The 20,271-nt window shown below is 46.8% G+C and overlaps 1 protein-coding gene across 1 annotated transcript in view; it reads left to right on the top strand.

Moving 5' to 3' along the window:
* Positions 1 to 14,005: 14,005 nt before the first annotated feature.
* Zdhhc7 (zinc finger DHHC-type palmitoyltransferase 7) overlaps positions 14,006 to 20,271 on the top strand; it is a 31,516-nt gene continuing 25,250 nt past the window's right edge. The window contains exon 1 of the mRNA XM_004666038.3: positions 14,006 to 14,135. The gene's annotated coding sequence lies outside the window, so the exon portion shown is untranslated. The remainder of the gene's footprint in view (positions 14,136 to 20,271) is intronic.

Genomic DNA, 20,271 nt, shown 5'->3' with positions numbered 1-20,271 from the left:
CTGAAATGCTGCTCTGGGGTCTCATACTCCTGGACAAGGACAAGGAGCTTCCAGAAGTGGCCACAGGAAAGTTGTCATTCAGGATGGATGAGACTTCTCTGTGGTGCGGCTGCTCTGGGGTCCTGATGTTCTGTAGATAAGCCCTCATCCTGAGGCTGAGGGAGGAGCATCCAAGGAGTAATTTTGACATAGGAATCTCCATCAAAGTGGCTGCTTTTGGGGCCCCACATTCCAATAAACAACCCTTTTCCACACTCTGTAAGTGACCCCTAATGGTTCACCAAGCTGGTACTGGTGTAATCATACTTTGGTCTGCCATGTGAACCCTAATTGGGGTGAAGACATATGCTTGTGTCTCCCCCAGAGGAAAAGTTTCCTGAGACACTGTGTTATGGATGCTGTGTTCCTCCTGGTGCATCATATTAGAAGACAAACACACACACACTAGGGGCTGGAGAGATGGCTCAGCAGTTTAAGGTGCTTACTTGCAAAACTTGCTGGCCTGGGTTCAATTCCCAAGTACACAAGTGGTGCATGCATCTGAAGTTTATTTGCAGAAGGTCCTGGTGTGACCATACTCACTCTCTGCCCCCCCTAATAAATAAAATTTAAACCTAAAAAGAAAGTTGGAGAGATTGCTTAATGGTTAAAGCACTTGCCTGCAAAGGACCCAGGTTCAATTCCCCAGGACGCATGTAAGCCAGCTGCACAAGGTGGCGTCGAGTTCGTTGGCAGTGGCAGAATGCCCTGGTGTACCCATTCTCCTTCTCTCTATCTGCCTCTTTCTCTCTGTCACTCTCCAAAGAAACAAATAAAAAGTCTTTTTTCTTTTTTTTTCAAGGTAGGGTTTCACTCCAGCCCAGACTGACCTGGAATTCACTCTGTATTTTCAGGGTGGTCTCAAACTCACAGTGATCCTCCTACTTCAGCCTCCCGAGGGCTGGATTAAATGAGTTCACCACCACACCTGGCCTTTTAGGTGTTTTATTTGTTTGTTTTTAAGACAGTACTTGGTTTTGCCAATCAGGGAGGGAGAGACAGGAGAGGGGAGGAGAAGGGAGGGAGATAGACAGAGAAGGGAGAGAGAGACAGAAGGAGGAGAAAGAAGACAGAGACAGAGGAGAGACAAAGAGAAGAGAGAGAGAGAGACAGAGGAGAGGAGAGAAAAGAGGTGAAAGAGGGGAAAGGAGCTAGGGGTATGGTACACACCTTTAATCCCAGCACTTTGGGAGGCAGTGGTGGGAGGATTGCCATGAGTTCGAGGCCACCCTGAGAATACAGAGTGAATTCCAGGTCAGCCTGGGCTAGAGTGAGACCCTACCTCCAAAAGCCAAAACAACAACAAAAACAAAAACAAAACAGGTGGCTCATGCCTGTAACCCAAGCCCTTTAGAGACAGAAGATAAGGATCAAGGCCAGCCTGGGCTACATGAGACCAGTTTCAAGAAACAAAACAGCAAAACAAAACTTGTATTGGGAGGCACATGCCCATTTGTCTCTACTGTAAAGGGCTCTTTTCTCCACCTGCACCAGCAATCTGTGAAGACACTCAGCCTATTTAAATATCTAATATCCTGCCAGGCGTGGTGGCGCATGCCTTTAATCCCAGCGCTCAGGAGGCAGAGGTAGGAAGACCGCTGTGAGTTCAAGGCCACCCTGAGACTACATAGTTAATTCCAGGTTAGCCTAGACCAGAGTGAGACCCTACCTCAAAAAACCAAAACAAATTGAGATTCCATCTCATTCCTGTCAGATTGGCCACCATCATGAAAACAAATGATCATAAATGTTGGCGGGGATGTGGAAAAACAGGAACCCTTCTACACTGCTGGTGGGAATGCAATCTGGTCCAGCCATTGTGGAAATCAGTGTGGAGGTTCCTGAAACAGCTAAAGATTGATCTACCATATGACCCAGCTATAGCACTCCTAGGCATATATCCAAAGGACTCATCTCATTTCCTTAGAAGTACGTGCTCAACCATGTTTATTGCTGCTCAATTTATAATAGCTGGGAAATGGAACCAGCCTAGATGTCCCTCAACTGATGAGTGGATAATGAAGATGTGGCACATTTATACAATGGAGTTCTACTCTGTGGTAAAGAAAAACGAAGTTATGAAATTTGCGGAAAAATGGATGGACCTGGAAAGGATTATACTAAGTGAGGTAACCCAGGCCCAGAAAGCCAAGCACCACATGTTCTCTCTCATATTTGGATCCTAGCTACAGATGACTGGGCTTCTGCGTGAGAATGAAAATACTTAGTAGCAGAGGCCAGTAAGTTAAAAAGGAGACATAAAGGGAAGAGAAAGGAAGGGAGGAGGGTACTTAATAGGTTGATATTGTATATATGTAAGTACAATGATTGTGATGGGGAGGTAATATGATGGAGAATGGAATTTCAAAGGAGAAAGTGTAGGGGTGGGGGAGGGAATTACCATGGGAATTTTTTTTATAATCATGGAAAATGCTAATAAAAATAAAAGAATAAAAAAAAACAAAAAACAACAACTATATATATGTATATGCATATTATATCCTGCTGGGCTTGGTGGCACAGACCTGTCATTCCAGCTACTCCGAGTCTGATGAAGGAGGATCCTGGTAAGTTCAAAGGTCAATCTGGGACTACAGAGTGAGTAAGACCCTGCCTCCATAAAAACAAACAAAAGTAAATTTTTTTGTTTTTTTTTTTTTTAAGGGCTAGAAGGGCTAGGGATGGCTCAGTGATTAAGCATGAGGGCCTGAGGCCACCTGAGTTCTCTTCCCCAGCACCCATATAAACAGCTGGGTATGGCCATGCATGCCTGTAACTCCAGTCCTGCAGGGAGTGGAGACTGAGCATGGCAGAGCTCACAAAAACTGCAGCTTCAGGTTTAGAGAAAGACTCTCCCTCAAGGAAATGTGCAATGAGTAATAGAGGAAGATGCCAGACATTATTCTCTGTCCTTTGCAAGTGTACACAGAAGGCATGCACAGCTGCGCACACACCACATGTGTGTGCATCCACACACAAAGAGGAGTGGGGATCTAGGTCAGCATTAGGTCCTGGCTTCAGCTGCTAGTATGGCAGATAAGTGGTGAATAAATCCCAGTGGATTTTCACCCAGCAGTTTAGCAACCTGTAATGGCAAGGCTATGTTAATTGCAGAAAGCTGAGTTTAATTCTGTTGCTCTAGCATCATTTATACACTTAGATTTCTCTGGATCTGTCATTAATCTGTCCACAAAGTGTCCATCCCACAAGGCACCCACCCCACCAAGTTGGCAAGCTGTCCAGCAGGCTCCGCCTGCAGATGAGGTGCAATGCCCAGAACAAGATTTGAGGAACACACTGCCCACTTTGGGTTTTGACTTCCGGTCCTTGCCCAACACTGTAGGGTGTGGTGCTTTAGCAGTCAGGCCTTCCTAATCTGGCTGTTGACAAACTCACCCCACACCCAGTGGGAGAGGTAAGAAGTCACCCAAACACCCTCCCGAGCACATTCCTGCTTTCCCACAGTGCAGTCTTTGAGTCTCTCCCCTGCATTTGCTTGAGGAAGAGGATCAGAACCGAAGTGTCCACAACCAGAAAGTCTGTCTCACTAAAGGAAAACCCCACAACCCGCTCCCAGGCCACAAGAGCCCGCATCCTCCCTCTTCCTTTCAGCGAAGCCACTGCCTGTTCTGGCTCTGCCTCAAAGCCCACTTTGGCCTGTCTTTATGATCTGGGTCACATGGTGCACCCTCTTGGTGTCTTTTCTCTTCAGCATCTGTGCTGTGCTGTTGTCTACCCTCTTGTTCCTGTGGCTGTGGCTGTGGACTGTCTTCTTCCAGGAACAGACCACAGTTTATCCATTCTGTGCTTTGCCTACACTTAGGTGTAGGCCATTTGGATGAACATTCTATTTATTTATTTGAGAGAGAGAATGGTGTGCCAGGGCCTCTAGCCGCTGCAAATAAACTCCAGACACACGTGCCACCTCATGCATTATCTGGCTTACATGGGTACTGGGAAATCGAACCTGATTCCTTAGGCTTGGCAGGCAAGTGCCTTAACCCCTAAGCCATCTTTCTCCAGCCCCAAGGGATGAACATTCTAGCACGTGGCTTTTGATGAACACAAGTGCTTATGTTGAATTTGGGTAAACCTTATCTGTTGTCCGAGGCAGATGATCATATCCCCACAACAGAGGCCATGTGGAAGTTCAAGACGTTCCCATGTGTGGGACACCAGTGTTTCTCACTGCAGCCTTCTATCAGGAAGTTGACCAGCAGTTCACTGTGGTTTATGCTGCTTGTTTCCTGAGTGGCTAATGAAAACAGCACTTTACCATGTGTTTTGAATGCTATCTTTTGCAATATACATATTTGAGTGTTTGGAAGATTTCTCTTGAGTTTCTTATGTGTCTTTAATGATACTGTTATACACTGTAAAACTGGCTTGGTGTGCAGCTTAATGGTACAGTACATACTTAGCACATGACTCTTGGCTCTATCTCTGTCATCCCTCCCAATAAAAAATGACTATATGGTCATTGTTTTAAACAATTAACAAGTTAGGGGCCTATTTGTTGTACATTTTCTGTGGATATTCTATAGTCATATAAGCACATGTCCCTCAAATCTTTTTGTTGTTCTTTCAAGATAACCAGACTGACATGGAATTTACTATGTAGTCTCAGGATAGCCTTGAGCTCACAGTGATCCTCCTACCTCTGCCACCGCAGTGCTAAAGGCGTGCACCACCATGCCTGGCTGCTTGTTGTTTTTATTTATTTATTATTTTTACTATTTTTTTTAAAAAATTATTATTTATTTGACAGAGAAAAAGGGGGAGAGAATAGGCCCACCAGGGCCTCCAGCTACTGCAAATGAACTCCAGATGCCTGCCTGCACTCCCTTGTGCATCTGGCTAATGTGGGTCCTGGGGAATTGAACCTGGGTCCTTTGGCTTTGCAGGCAGATGCCTTAACTGCAAAGCCATCCCTCCAGGCCTATTCTTTTTTTTTTTTTATTTGAGACAAAGAGGCAGAGAGAGGAAAAGAGAGAAAGAGAATGGGAGCACCAGGGCATCCAGCCACTGCAAACAAACTCCAGATGCATGTGCCCCTTGTGCATTTTGCTTATATTGGTCCTAGGGAATGGAACCTGGGCCCTTTGGCTTTGCAGGCAAGCACCTTAAGTGCTAAGCCATCTCTCCAGCTCTTGTTGTGTTTTACAAAAGCACACACCATTTTATACATTATTCAATACACATTACATACTTTGGAGGTCATGAATATCAATATGTGATCCCTGCCCAGCAGTGTGAGCACATGGGGAGTGTATTGTGATCCTCTAGTGGCTGAGACAAAGTACTCAACAGAAAGCAAGTTAAGGAAGGAAGGTCTTTCTTTTTATTTAATATTTTGTTTATTTAGTTGAAAGACAAGAGGAGGGAAGAATGGGTGTGCCAGAGTCTCCAGACATACAAATGAACTGCAGATGCACGAGCCACATTGTGCATCTCTGGCTCACATGGGTATTGGGGAATCAAACCTAGGTCCTTAGGCTTCACAGGCAAAATACCGTAACTGCTAAGCCATCTCTCCAGCCTGAGGAAATCCTTATTGCAGCTCATAGTTACAGGTTACAATCCATCATGAGGGGGAAGGCATGGCGGCAGGAACATGAAGCAGCCGGTCCCATTCCATCCACAGTGAGGTGCAGAGAGCAATGCTTGCTGCTGCCGGGCCTGGCCTCTCCTTTGTATGCAATGCAGCCCCCAGCCTGTGAGTGGTGCTGCCCATGGTGAAGGGGTCTTCCATCTCAATTCACCTAACCGAGACCATTCATCATAGGCAAGCCCAGAGGTTCCTTTCCTCGGGTTCCTTAGTCCTGCCAAGTTAGCAGTGAGTATAATCAACACACACACACACTTCAGCTTCTGCAAACATGTTGCTCAGGTGCATAAATCTTTATGCACACAGCTGAGAGTTTCTACACATCAGGAGCAGAACCATTAGGTCAAAGGGCATGTGCACTTAAATTTTTGTGATTCCTATTGCTAACTTGCCCTGTAAAGACATGAGTGAGTCTATAATTGTACCAATTTGGTCTCCCTCATTGACATACAGTACAACCAATCTTTTAAAAAATTATTTATTTATTTGAAAGAGACAGAGGGATAGAGAGAGGAGTGTGTATGGACACACCAGGGCCTTCTGCCACTACAAATGAACTCTACTTGGTGCCATCTGGCTTTATGTGGTCACTGGGGAATGGAACCCAGGATGTCAGACTTTGTAAGTAAGTGCCTTTAACCACTGAGCCATCTCTCTGGCCCCAACCTTTTCTTTGCCAAAGACTGCTCAGTTTGAATTTGTACTCCCTTCTGCTACTGGGAGGCAGCCCATTCTCTCTCCCATTTGACTAGAGCCTCTATCCTATGAGGACTGTCTAAGACTTGATACTAGTTGTACTGTTTTGTTAGTTAGCACTTTCTCCACTAAATTAGTTAAAACCTGTTGGGCCAGGCATGGTGGCACATGCCTTTAATCCCAGCACTCGGGAGGTAGAGGTAGGAGGATCATGGTGAGTTCAAGGCCACTCTGAGACTACATAGTGAATTTCAGGTCAGCCTGGGATAGAATGAAACCCTACCTTGAAAGACCAAAACAAACAAACAAGTAAATAAATAAAACTGTTGGGGCTGAGAAGATGGTTCAGAGGTTAAAAGGTTAAAGACACTTGCTAACACAGCCTGCCATCCCAGGTTTAATTCCCAAGCTGCCAATGTAAGCCAGATGCAAAAAAAAAAAAACAAAAACGTGGCTTTATAATCTAGCATATGTTTGCAGAGACAAGAGCCCTGGTGCACCCACACATTCACGTATAAACACACATGCAAATAAAACATTTTACTTTTGCTTTTTATTAATTTATTTGAGACAGGTTCTCATGCTGGCCTCAAACTTCTTTTCTTTTGGTATTTCAAGGTAGGGTCTCACTCTATCCCAGGCTTACCTGGAATTCAATATGTAGTCTCAGGCTGGCCTTGAACTCACAACCTTGGCATTCCAAGTGCTGGGATTAAAGGCGTGTGCCACCATACCTGGCTCAAACTTCTTATATAGCCAGTGATGACTTGAACTTCTGGTCCTTTGGCCCCCACCTCCCGAAAGCTTGGATTATAGGTGTTTATAACCACACTGAGCTTACATTAAATTTTTAAACATTTTAAAAATTTTATATTTATTTATTTGACAGAGAAAGAGGGAGAGAGAGAGAGAGAATGAATGGGCACGCCAGGGCCTCCAGCCACTGCAAACGAACTCCAGACATGTGTGCCCCCTTGTGCATCTGGCTAACGTGGGTCCTGGGGAATGAAACTTGGGTCATTTTGGCTTTGCAGGCAAATGCCTTAATCACTAAGCCATCCCTTCAGCCCTAAAAATATTTTGTTTATTTATGAGAGAATATGAATGGGTGTGCCAGGGTCTCTAGCCATTGCAAATGAACTCCAGATGCATGCACCACCTTGTGCAACTTTTGTGTCGGTACTGGGGAATCAAACCAGGGTCCTTTGGCCTTGTAGGCAAGTGTCTAGCCTACATTAGGTATTTTACTGAATGATCTTCCCCCACTTAAGATAGGGTCACTCTGTGTAGCCCAGGCTGGTCTTGAACTTGAGACCCTCCTGCCTCAGCCTCTATGTAGGTGTTCTTCACAACACCTAGCTTTTAATAAATGATGCCTATTTGTGTGTGTGTGTGTGTGTGTTGGTAGGTGTGCAGGTACATGTACAAGTGGAGGCCAAAGGACAACCTGAGGTATTATTCCTTAGGAATGCCAGCCACTTCAAATATTATTTGTGTAGTCAGGCATGGTGGGTGGTATACACCCTTAATCCCAGAACTTGGGAAGCTGAGGTAGGAGGATCACCATAATTTTAAAGCCAGCCTGGAGCTACAAAATCAGTTCCAGGTCAGCTGGGCATCATGGTGCATGCCTTTAATCCCATCACTCAGGAGGCAGAGGTAGGAGGAACACTGTGAGTTCGAGGCCACCCTGAAGGACTACATAATGAATTCCAGGTCAGCCTGGGCTAGAGTGAGACCCATTGCAGTGGGGTGCTAGGGATCAGGAAAGTCCTTGAATCCTAAACCCTAGTTTTGTGTCTAATTTTAATCAGAGAATTGAAACAAATAAGACTGAGAAAGATAATTATTAAGTTATTATGTTTATTAGGGAATAGAGAAGTATAGAACCAAGGAAAGGAGAATGAATATACCCACATGGCTTGAGAGCCTATGTGGTGGGTCTGGAAAAGCCACGGGAAGACAGAAAAGAAAGTTCAAACAGCTCTTGGCATGTGGAGAAAGAACCCATGTGGAAAGTAAGGGCTGGGGGTTCTTTCCTTGGCTCAGCCCAGGCCCCAGGCCCAGCAGCTGGAGATTCTCAAGTTGTAAGGCAGCACAGAGACCTTGCTCTGCCCCTGCAAACGTATTTATAACCTTCTGGTAGTAGGCCTTCCTTCCAGCTCAGTTGAGCTGAGGGACAGCTGATTGGTTTGGGTTAGGGGCTGTCTCAGGAAGACACTAGCCATGACACTAAGTTCTGGGGTCTAAGATTAACCAACCACAATGTTAGGATTAGATTTAAATTCTAGGAAAGACCACCTTCCCAGGAGGGGCCCAGGTTGTTTGTGGAAAAACAGATCTCCTTTAGTCGAGAGATAAGAATTCAGATCATCCTTTAATCCCTAGCAAGTTTAGACTGCAAGGATAGACCCAAAGATATTCCTGTTTCTTAGTTTCAGGGATCCAGTCACCGTTAGGGTGCCTACTACTTGACTCCCACTTACTACCTCAAGAAACAACAACAAAAAATTGTGTGTGTGTTTGTACACACATACATGCGTTTATGTGTGTGACAGCAGGAGGGTTCTGCCATCCATGTGTGTGTAGGTCAAAGGACAACTTTTGGGGCCTGTCCTCACCATTCTACCTCACTTGAGGCATGGCTCTATCTCATTGCACCATTGTTCTTTTTGCTGCGTTCTCCAGTCTTCTGTCTCTGCCTCTCATCTTGCTATCAGAGTGCTGGGATTACAGAAACTCGCTATGGCTTCCAGCCTTTTACTGGAGTCTGAGGGTTGAACTCCAGTACTCAGGTTTGAGCAGTGAGTGCTTTACATCCATTCAGCCATCTCCCCAGCCCCAGTATCCTTTTTTTTTTTTTTTGGCAACAAGAGCTCGACAATTAGATTAGATTGGCTGGCTGGCCAGCAAGCACCTGGGGCAATAGCTATGTCCCACCATGTCTTTCAATTCAATTTTGAAGGACGATTAAAGCTCTATACTAGTAATTAAAAATGCAGGCAACTTAAGTAAGCATGAAGACTCATAAGAGAATAATTCTGAGATGTCCTAAATTTAGTTACAAAGACAGGATGGAGAGGAAGAGAGATGGGACCAGTTAATCAGTTCACAGCTGTGGGTAGAAAACAAGAGAGGTTCACATTCCTGAACCCATAGTAAAACCTCAACTCAAACCCCACTGTGACACCCTTGATCCCACCACATACTCCTTACAGCCAGTATGGGCTGACAGCAGTTTCTTGGGAAGTTTCTTCCTACCCCAAGTTTCTTGTGCTTATGCTTGTATGGGCTCAATGGAAACAGCATATGCTTGCCCCCTCCCCCTTTCAATATAAAAATACCCTTGGCCATGTGATTTGGCTCTCCCAGATCCTTAGGGGATGCAGGAGGATTGCTTGAGCCCAGAAAAAACAAGAAAACTGAGCATGGTGACACAAGCTTGTCACCCAAGCACTTTGGAAGTAGAGACAGGGGATCAGAAGCTCAAGGTCATCCTTGGTTACTCAGCAAGTCTGAGGCCAGCCTGGGCTGCAGGAGGCCCTGTTGAAAACAAATAAACCAAAACAAAACAAAGCCTAGCTCTAAGTCCAGGCAATTTTCTCTGAATGCCGTAAGAACCTATCCCAGGACTTGGTCACCTTCTTTGCTGGCACAAGCCTTCTATTTCAGAGATACCTGGCTCTCAAGAATTTGATTCCCAGGTGCTATGATCAGGGTCTTTTGTCTTTCTACTCAGTTCCACTCTGTAACCCTGGTGGCCTTGAATTCATGGCACTCCTGCCTCAGCTTTCTGAGTCCCAAAATTACAGGCATGAGCTACTATGCTTGGCAGCAAATGTTTCTTGTCCACAGATATTCAACATGCAAATGAATCCTGTCAGGTGTAAGTTCAGGGGCCCTCTACCAGGAGAGGGGCTTGTTTTGCATGTACTAAGCAAATTTGCCTGGGCACATTCCTGAAGTGTTCACAGCATCTGTCTTCTGGTTTCATCTCAGAACCAAGTCCAGCATCACACATTCCTTAATTAACTGAGTTAAATTAAATCTTTGACATGTGTTCATTTTTATACAATCTGATTTTGCCTGTTTGAAAATGACATGCTTTTAACATTGCTTCTTGCAAATACATCCACCCTCAGTGGCTGCTTACAGCATTGGTATTATCTAGAGACCCTTCTTTCTTTTACAATATACAAAAAGGACTGACCACCAGTTGAAAGCCCATTTTTTTTCTTTTAAAATTTTATTCATATTTAAGGAACATGTTCTTTTCTTATATGTGTGTTTGTGTATGGTTGCATGAGTGTGCACATGCATATGGAGACCAGATGTTGATTTCAGGTATCTTCCTCAATCAGGATCCACCTTATTCTTTAAAAAAGATTTTTTTTTTGTTCATTTTTATTTATTTATTTGAGAGTGACAGAGACAGAAAGAGGCAGGTAGAGAGAATGGGTGCGCCAGAGCTTCCAGCTACTGCAAATGAACTCCAGATGCGTGTGCCCCCTTGTGCATCTGGCTAACGTGGAGAATCAAGCCTTGAACCGGGGTCCTTAGGCTTCACAGGCAAGCGCTTAACTGCTAAGCCATCTCTCCAGCCCAGGATCCACCTTGTTCTTTGAGACAGGGTCTCTAATTAGCTGGCAACAAGTTTCTAGGATCCTCCTGTCTCCAGTTCCTCAGTCATGCCACCTTGTAACTTTCTTGTGAGTTTCCCCCTGCCCCAGCCCAAAGGAAATGTTTCAAGCCTGAGAAAACAGCTACACAACACAGGCCTGCACAGGCTGGCTAAAAGGAGAGCTTCATCTTAAATTACAGATACAGACGATATCACCACAAAATGTTAGAATTAAACCTTAGAGGTACTTCTCTTTCTTTCTTTCTTTCTTTTTTTTTTTTTTTTTTTTTTTTGTTTTTCGAGGTAAGGTCTCACTCTGGCTCAGGCTGACCTGGAATTCACTCTGTAGTCTCAGGGTGGCCTCGAACTCTCGGCGATCCTCCTACCTCTGCCTTCCGAGTGCTGGGATTAAAGGCGTGCGCCACCACGCCCGGCTGTCTCTTTCTTTCTTTTGAGACAAGGTTGCACTATGTAGCACAGGCTGACCTAGAACTCAGCAGGATCCGCCTTCCTCAGCCTCTCTAGTGCTGGGATTATATGCCTAGCCCTAAATCTGAAATTTAGGCACATTAATTTAATTCATCTCTTCCTTTTGAAAGTCTAGTTGAATCAGTAGTTTCTGGGTGTAAAATTTAAACCCAACTAAAAAGGCTTGCATATGGCTGATAGATCCTTGACCTAGTATTACTGGCTGTTAGGAAAAAGCCAGGAATGAGTACAAATGAATCAAGAGGAAAGAAAAGAAAGACGTGGCTCAACAGCAGAGATGGGCTGCATTTGGGAAGGGAGGAGGGTAACCTCTCTTGCAGACTAGGGAGTTCCTGCAGAGGCAGTGCAAACACTGGAATTCATCCACTGCAAGGTATTTCACTTTAGGGGCCTGGGCCACTTCAGGAAAATAGCAATTTGTACATTGTTTTGCAACTGGGTCTTCTGGCCACATAAGCAGGATGCACATGGTGGTACATGAGTCTAGAATTCATTTGCAGTGGCTAGAGGCCCTGGTACACCCATTCTCTCTCTCTCAAATGAATAAATAGAATACTTTAAAAAAAACTCACAAATTGTAATATGACGATCAGAGCTTAAAAAATGGGAACATTCTGGTTCTAACATACCAACTCTGTCATTATAACAGAAAGCTGAGCCAGGCATGGTGGCGCACACCTTTAATCCCAGCATTCGGAAGGCAGAGGTAAGAGGATCACCAAGAGTTCAAGGCCACCCTGAGACTACACAGTGAATTCCAGGTCAGCCTGAGCCAGAGTGAGACCCTACCTCAAAAAACCAAAAACAAGGGTTTGGAGAGATGGCTTAGCGGTTAAGCGCTTGCCTGTGAAGCCTAAGGACCCCGGTTCGAGGCTCGGTTCCCCAGGTCCCACGTTAGCCAGATGCACAAGGGGGCGCAGGTGTCTGGAGTTCGTTTGCAGAGGCTGGAAGCCCTGGCATGCCCATTCTCTCCCTCTCCCTCTATCTGTCTTTCTCTCTGTGTCTCTCGCTCTCAAATAAATAAATAAAAAATTTTAAAAAAACAACCAAAAACAAACAAACAAACAAAAAACCAGAAAGCTGGAATATAGGTGTAATTGGAGCAGGTTCCGGTCATGGGGAACAAGGTGGATGTGTGGCTTAGTGGGACTGGAGCAGAGTAGAGATTTGATCTGGTCCCCAGAGATGGCTCTAGAAATGGCTGTGATCCTATAGGCAGAGGGAGGAGGATCGTTGAGTTTGAGGCCAGGGTGGAATTACAGAGTGAGTTCCAGGTCATCCGGGGCTAGATGGGACCCTACCTTGAAAAAGAAAGAAAGAAAGGAAAAAAGAAAGGGAAGAAGGAAGGGAGAAAATGTTTTTTAAAAATCTGTTTTCTTTAATGAGGAGAAATGAAACCAGTGAGGCAATCCCTCAAGCTTTGCTGCCCAGCATGGGAATGCCAGAATAATTTTGAAAGGTCCCTCCCATTTTAGATGGTACTCAGCAGCATAAGACCATAGTCTCCAAGCTGGAGTGAAGTGGGGAGGGGTGTCACTGAGGCATGGGGCTGAGGTAGACAGGAATCTGCACAGTTCTAAAGAGCGAGCAAGTAGTTGGGAGAAGCGGCTCAGCAACAGGTGTTAGGCAGGTGGATTTGGGAAGGAGGAGGCGGAGGAGGCAGCAGTGAGTGAACTAAGAGGCCTACCATACCAAGAGACAGTCTAGAGTCAGCATGGCCAGGCGGTAAGAGGAGGGGGGCATGGGTAGAGAGCTGACACTCTGACATGGCTCCAACAACCTGACAACTTAGTGAGCACTTACCAGTTTAACTACAGACACTAACAAGAGCTTCCCTTACCGACGCTGAAGACATTGTCCCAAAATATGCCAAGGGACCTAAGGGGAATAAAATACACATTTCTACCTTCCAAACACTGAGGCTGTTCATCTGAAGGGGTCGCCGCCGTGCTCTAGCGTCCAACTTGGTCAAAGAGGCGGGGGCGGGGGGGGGCTCAGCGGCCCCGAGATCAGACACCCCATCCCCAGTCCAGGGCGCTTCCTCCAGCCCCTGCCTTCTGGCTCAGTCGCTCCGTCATCTCCCATTTCCGTAGGTCTCTTTCGTACACCGGCACAGGCCACCCTTGAAAGTGTTCCTGAGATGCCACCACCGGACAGCTCCTGGGGAGTTCTTTGCAGCGTTTGACAGGTTCAGGAGGCGGCTTGGACCTCGCGGCAGCCCGTAGCTGCCATCCTTTTCTCTTCCGGACCGCAGTTCTGGAGGATCTTTTCATTTTAGCAATGGGTCTTGCGACCAAAAGCTGCATTTTCTCAAGGAACTGCCCAGCCTTTCAAGTCCCCGGCCTCAGAGGGGTCGCGGCTAGCCGCCTCTAGAATTACTCTGCCTAGCCCTGGCGGCGGCGGCGGCGGCGCGGCCGGAAGTTCGCGGACGCGGCGCCCTGACCTCGCGGGGTCCACTTCCGGGGTCGCGCCGCCCCGCTCTCCTGGCCAGGCGCGGGGTTCCCGCGTCTGCTCTCCGGCTGCTTCCTTCAGACCGGCCCCGCGGGACCGAGCCGAGCCGATCCGGAGGCCAGCTCCGGCCCGGCCATGAGCGCGGCCGCATAATGCGTCCCTGCCTCGGCCGCTGCAGCCGCCGCCGGCCGGGAGGAGCCGCAGCGCCGGGCGACCCCGCCCGGGCCTCGGGTGAGTGCAGCGCCGGCCCTGCCCTGCCCTGCCCACCGGCCTCGGGCTCCCAGGTGCCCACGCCCGGCTTCCCTACCAGGGGTCCCCTGGTCATTCGGGATCGCACCGGCAGGGCCTTAACTGCACTGCAGCTTTTTGCCTGACCTTGGGCGTGACACCCGATCCTCCGAGCCACGCCTGCAGAGGGTGGTACCAAGTGCTGGGACCCCCCTTCGTGAGATGCAGTTTCTTGTGGGCATGGATTACGATGGGCTTTGTGCACGTCGCTGGCTTCTTCTGCCCTTCTGAACGTTACACTTTTATTAATCTTTGCCCATCTTCCTCGTCTCCTTTCCTCCTACCCCTGCCAATGTGGCCCTATGGGAGGTCGTTGCCTCGAAAGACCATCTGGTACAAGCAGGTCAGCCTTCAGGGCAATAAAGTTCAGCCGTCGTCAGTTCTAGAACTAAGTCCCTGATTCAGGCTGTTGAATAGACACTTTTTATTAGCTCGTGAACAACCAGTTTATTATGACAATTAAATCGGAGTAACAAGGGTTGTGGGTGCAGCTGCAGCTTCTTGAACTGGCCGGGCGGTGTGCCGCGGTCACAACCACATTACACTTTCCTTTGCAGTCTGTTTGGGGGGGGGGGGTGTTCTTTAAACACACACGTGTCTCAGGTTTCAGATCATGTACATTCCTTCACCATGAAGGCTGTAATGTTTCTGACATTCTAATAGCTTTTGCTTGCCTAAAAATCACCTTTTGGAAAGTCAGCTTGCTTATTACAGAACTTGGCTAAAGTGAAAGGCTCTTGGGATATTTGAGGAAAAGGGGACTGAAATTTTCACTTCTTGAGCATTCTGGAAAATAGAAGGGTTGAGGGTGCTGAAATTGTTTAGATGACATACTTTTTACCCCTCGGGTTGGTGATATAGCTAGGTGGTAAAGGAGAAGGGAGTTACTTTTCGATGCCCACTGACTTCTGAGGTGAGAGTTGGAGAACAGACCATGGGAAATAGTTACTTCCTACAGGATCTGTTCACCAACAGTTGTGGACTCCTGTCTACATCTCAGTGCCTGTCTTGTTGGCAGTTAACAAATTGGGACCTTGCAGCTAGTCAGCCTTCTGTGAAAGCAAGTTCTGTCAAGAATGGAGAAATAGGGCTGGAGAGATGGCTTAGCGGTTAAGGCATTTGCCTGCAAAGCCAAAGGACCCAGGTTTGATTCCCCAAAACCCACATAAGCCAGATGTACAAGGTGCCGCATGCATCTGCAGTTCGTTTGCAGAGGCCCAAGGTGCTGGTGTGCCCATTCTCTGTGTGCCTCTTTCTATCTTGCAAATAAAGTTACATTTAAAAAAAAATGGAGAAAAAGCGTGGAGGGGGTGATGGCTATATTCACCTGTCATCCCAGTATTCAGGAGTCAAATGGAGGCAAGAGGGATGAAAAGTTCCGGGCAAGCTTGGGCTACATTACAAAAACTTGCCTCAAACAAAACAAAGCAGAATTAAAAATATTAGCATGAATGGATGATCCTGCCTTCAGTGAGAAAGTACTATGTGAACAATCTTAATTAAGTAAAAAGTATGAACGTTAGTTACAGTCTTACTAAAACTTTTACTTGCTGACTTGTATTTCGTTAATACATAAAATGTGACTATTCTTAATTTGAGGAAATAGGTCTAGAAATGTTGTTTATGCATAACCTCCCAACTCCAGTCCATACATAATTTCCTAAAGCAGTTTTTTTTAGGGGGAGCATGTCTCTTAAAAATAATGTTTCATTTGAGTTTGAATCCCAGGAGCCATGTACATTGCTGGGTATAGCCATGCACATCTATGACCCCAGTCCTGTGAGGGAGCAGAGTGACAGCAAGCTCAGGTTCACTAACAAACTCTGGCGCAAATAAGAATATGCAGAAGAGGGATGGATTAAGACACCCAATGTCCCATTCTGGCCACCATGAACAAGCACGTGCCATACCACAGGCAAGTGCATGAGGTACTGCATGGGCATGTACACGTGTATACAGCACACAGCACCACACTACATACACATGCATGTTTCAGTTATAAAAGTTTTCTTAAATACATGCAAACACTAGAGCAGAGAATAAAGTGTCAGATCAGAACTCATTGTCCCTTCTTACTCCAGGCCAGTGGGACCCTTCATTTGTAACAACTGAGGAGAGTTTAGATCATGTCAGCATTACTGAGCTAGAGTTTACAGAGAGGGAAGAGTCCTACTTTATACAAGAACCCCCTCTGACAACTGCAGGATGAGGTAGGCTCCCAAAGCTACCCTCTTAGTTACGATTCCCTGGAAGGAGGCAAAGTCACCGAGGGAGCTTGTGCTGTCAGTATGATGGAAAAAGACTACAGAAAGTCAGCCAAGGGAAGAAGCATGGAGCCCAGGAACATCCCAGATATTAACTCCTCTGCTTTCCTGGCCCTGTGGCCCTTGAGTTTCCCTGACATCCATGTATGACAGTGTGCATAGGAATGTTGCCAACTAGGGAGGCACACCTGGCCCTCCTCCCATACAGAAGGGTGGTCAAGAAAGTAGCATAAAGCTTGTCTGAAAAGTGAAGGTTCCCCACAGTGACCCCTCTGGCTGTTGTCCCTCCCACCCCCTGCTTTGTGTGCCCTGTCTGAATTCTTCTTTCATTTGGTGTTGGAAAGGCCAGTCTAGCTGGCCCATCAGCTTTTGGGATCTGCTTCCCATTGCCATAGGCGCACTGAGATTACAGATGCATGTGCCACTTTTTCTGATGGCTTGACATGGGTGCGGGTAGTCTTTTTGGTGCAGGTCGGACACCACCCTAAGTCATTGTTATCTTAGGACAAATGCTAGGCCTCCTCTTGGGTAAGGTTAAGTTCTTACAGCATCCTTCATTGCCTGACCCTCCCTACTTGAATATGGTACTTTGCCACTGGTTAATGATTTTCCCTTTCATATTGTGAAGAGATGGAGGCATGTGGGGAAGCTATGTCAATCTGATCCTTTCTATAGTCTTGTAGCCCTGATTACTCTAGAAGCTGAGGCAGGAGGATGGCCTGAGCCCAGGAATTGGAGGCCAGCCTGGGCAACACATCAGGACTGCTCTTTCAGTTGTTTCCTGTGCTGTTTGCCTTTCCGCTGTCTACAAACATGTTCTTGTCTTGCTAGTGACATGAGCCTTGTTTCTGCCAAATTCTGTTCTTAAGAAACAGTCAGTGGGGGCTGGAGAGATGGCTTAGTGGTTAAGTGCTTGCCTGTGAAGCTTAAGGACCCCAGTTCGAGGCTCAATTCCCCAGGACCCACATAAGCCACATGCACAAGGTGGCATATGCATCTGGAGTTCCTTTGCAGTGGCTGGAGGCCCTGGTGCGCCCATTCTCTCTCTCTCTCTCTCTCTGCCTCTTTCTCTCTCTGTCTGTGGCACTCAAATAAATAAATAAAACACAAAATAAATTAAAAAAAAAACCCAGTCAGTGGACCCCCTGTAATTCTGAGTGAGGTGCAGAGTTTGTGTGGACAAAGTAATGCCTCACATTTATGCGGAACCTGATGGTTTTGAAAACACTTTTGTTATCCAACAATGTTTTGTAGGTCCTAAGTGCTTGGGAATTGTTTGGTCAGGGAATAGGCAGAGAGAAGATGTGCATTCCCTCCCCCCACACCAAGGTAGGATCTCACTCTAGCCCAGGCTGATCTAGAACTCATTTCCGTAGTCTCAGCCTGACCTCAGATTCATAGTGCCCCACCTACCTCTGCCTCCTGAGTGCCCGACTGAGATGTGATTTTTTTTTTGAGTGTGTGTGCATGTAGTGTGATGTGTGTATATGTCTGGTGTAGTCATGTGTGTATAGTGTGGTATATGCACATGTGTGCAGATGCATGTGACCCATGCACATGTATGTAGGCCAGAGAAGAACACTGAGTGTCTATCACTCATCTCCATGTTTCCTTGAAATGAAATCTCACTGAACCTGGATCTGTAAAACTGGCTGACCAGTGAGCTCCAGTGATCCTTCTCCCACCCTTTAGGACTGTGGCCATGCCCAGCTGTATATGGGTGCTAGGGATTGAACTCAGGGCAAATCAGGCCCTCATGGTTGTGTGGCAAGTGCTATACCTGGTAGTCATCTCCCCAGGCTCCTGAGTGTGGATATCAGTTGGAGGAAGCCTCAGGAACAAAAGCCTTGAATTGCTTACGAGAGTGGGTGGGCCTGGAGCTGGGCAACAGCTGAGTCCGGTCGCTGGCTTCTTTCTCTGGTGCCTGCACTCCCTGTGGCCTCTGGTGAAAGAACTCCGAGGAGACATAGCACAGTGTGGAAGAGAGACAGCTGATTAAAGTGGAGCATACTCACTCTAACCTAGGCTTACCTGGAATTCATTCTAACCCAGGCTGGCCTTGAACTCAAAGTGATCATTCTACTTCAGCCTTCCATGCTGGGATTACAACACCCAACCAAACTGCTTTATACAATTTTCTTACAGTCACTGGGCAGCCTTTTCCTGTCTGGTGATTGATACCCCTGCAGAAAGCCTCCTACTAGATTATGATCTGACAATTTTATCTTTATAATCTTTCCAGTTTCCACTTATTTTGGAAAATCATATTTCCCCCTTGGGCCAGAGATTGGACTTGGATCTCATCTTTATTTATTTTTGGTTTTCGAGGTAGTGTCTTGCTATAGCCCAGGCTGACTTGGAATTCACTGTGTAGTCTCAGGGTGGCCTCAAACTCGGCAATCCTCATATCTTGTGCCCTTGGCCTCCCAACTGTACAGCCACACCCAGTTTTATCCTCTGTTTTATTTATTTGAGAGACAGACAGAGAGAGGTAGAGAGAGGGAAAATATGAGCACACCAGGGCCTCTAGCCACCACAAACTCCAGACACATGTGCTACCTTGTGCATCTGGTTTTATGTGGGTACTGAGGAATCAGACTCTGGTCCTTAGGCTTTGCAGGCAAGCGCCTTAACTACTGAGCCATCTCCCAGCCTGGATCTCATCCTTTTGACCAGTATTTAGTCCCACAGTTCCATTTCCTGACCTCAAAAGCTGCTGTTGATGAGGGAGGGGTTGGTCTTGGTGACTATCAAGTCTGTTACTCCCTAGCTGCCTCACAGGGTTATGTGTGTCATTGGAACTAGCAATCAGAGGTTAGACTTCTGTGGGTTAGGGGGTGCCTAAACATGTATTACAGAGAGGGGACAAGAAAAGACCAGAGCCACAAGCAGGAGTGTCCCCAGGCATACAGAAATGCAGGTGTATGGGCACGTAGGTTAATTAAGACAGGGAGTAAATCCTGGTCACATAGGGTTTTATCAATTCAAAAAGAGGCCAGCCCTGTGCCAGGCATGCTCAGCCACACCTCTGTGGAGATGCTGTGAATGGCTTGGGTCCTGGGGAGAAGCTACCAGCTGGACGAGGGCTAGAGTATCTTTAAGATACTTGAAATTCTCAGAGTTCCTCAGTTCTTCATCTGTTTGTTTAATAGAGTACCTATCTTTCTTGAGCCCCTGCTCTAGAAGAACATAGCTTTGCTGGCAGAGCAGCCCTTAATGGACCCACCCCCAAGATTCAGCTCCCTTATCCAGCCCTCACATCTGGCTTGTAGTGCGAGTTAGTGCCTCTTGTTCTCACCTCCCTCAAGCTTCCTCCCCACTTTTTCTAGTCATTCACTCACTGAGCAAGTGTTTGGGAGTGCTGGGGATATGCTGTGACTGGCCTTTTGAGGTAATGACAGGAGACAGGTGGCCAGGAGGGGATGGGGGAGGTGGGGTCCACAGACGGAGGGGGGGGGAGTAATGTGACCTAGTCTGGTCCGTGAAGCATCACATTGCTTTTGTCCTATAGAAGGGACTGGTTGGCAAACTAATCACACCCACATAAGTGTGCCCAGTGCTGGGATTTGGGTTCAGGGTGGTGGGGCACAGGTGAATTTGGGGCTGTCTAGCAGAGTCTCCAGCACTTGCTGATGAGTTGGATGTGGGGAACCGGAAGAAGGGGCCGGCAAAGGTTAAGTCCTTAGTGCTTGGCCCTAGCACCTAGAGGGTGTGGCGCTGTTTATTGAGACAGGAGTAGTGGGGTTATAGCAACTTGGTGTGTGTCTGAATTGATCTTCCTACAGTGGAATGTTTCAGTGGCCAGTTGGCTGGAC

Source organism: Jaculus jaculus, chromosome 1 (assembly GCF_020740685.1).
Source record: "Jaculus jaculus isolate mJacJac1 chromosome 1, mJacJac1.mat.Y.cur, whole genome shotgun sequence".
In the NCBI taxonomy this organism is placed as follows: domain Eukaryota; kingdom Metazoa; phylum Chordata; class Mammalia; order Rodentia; family Dipodidae; genus Jaculus; species Jaculus jaculus.
The sequence above is the reverse complement of the archived record's forward strand: the minus strand, read 5'-3'. Positions and strand labels throughout refer to the sequence as shown.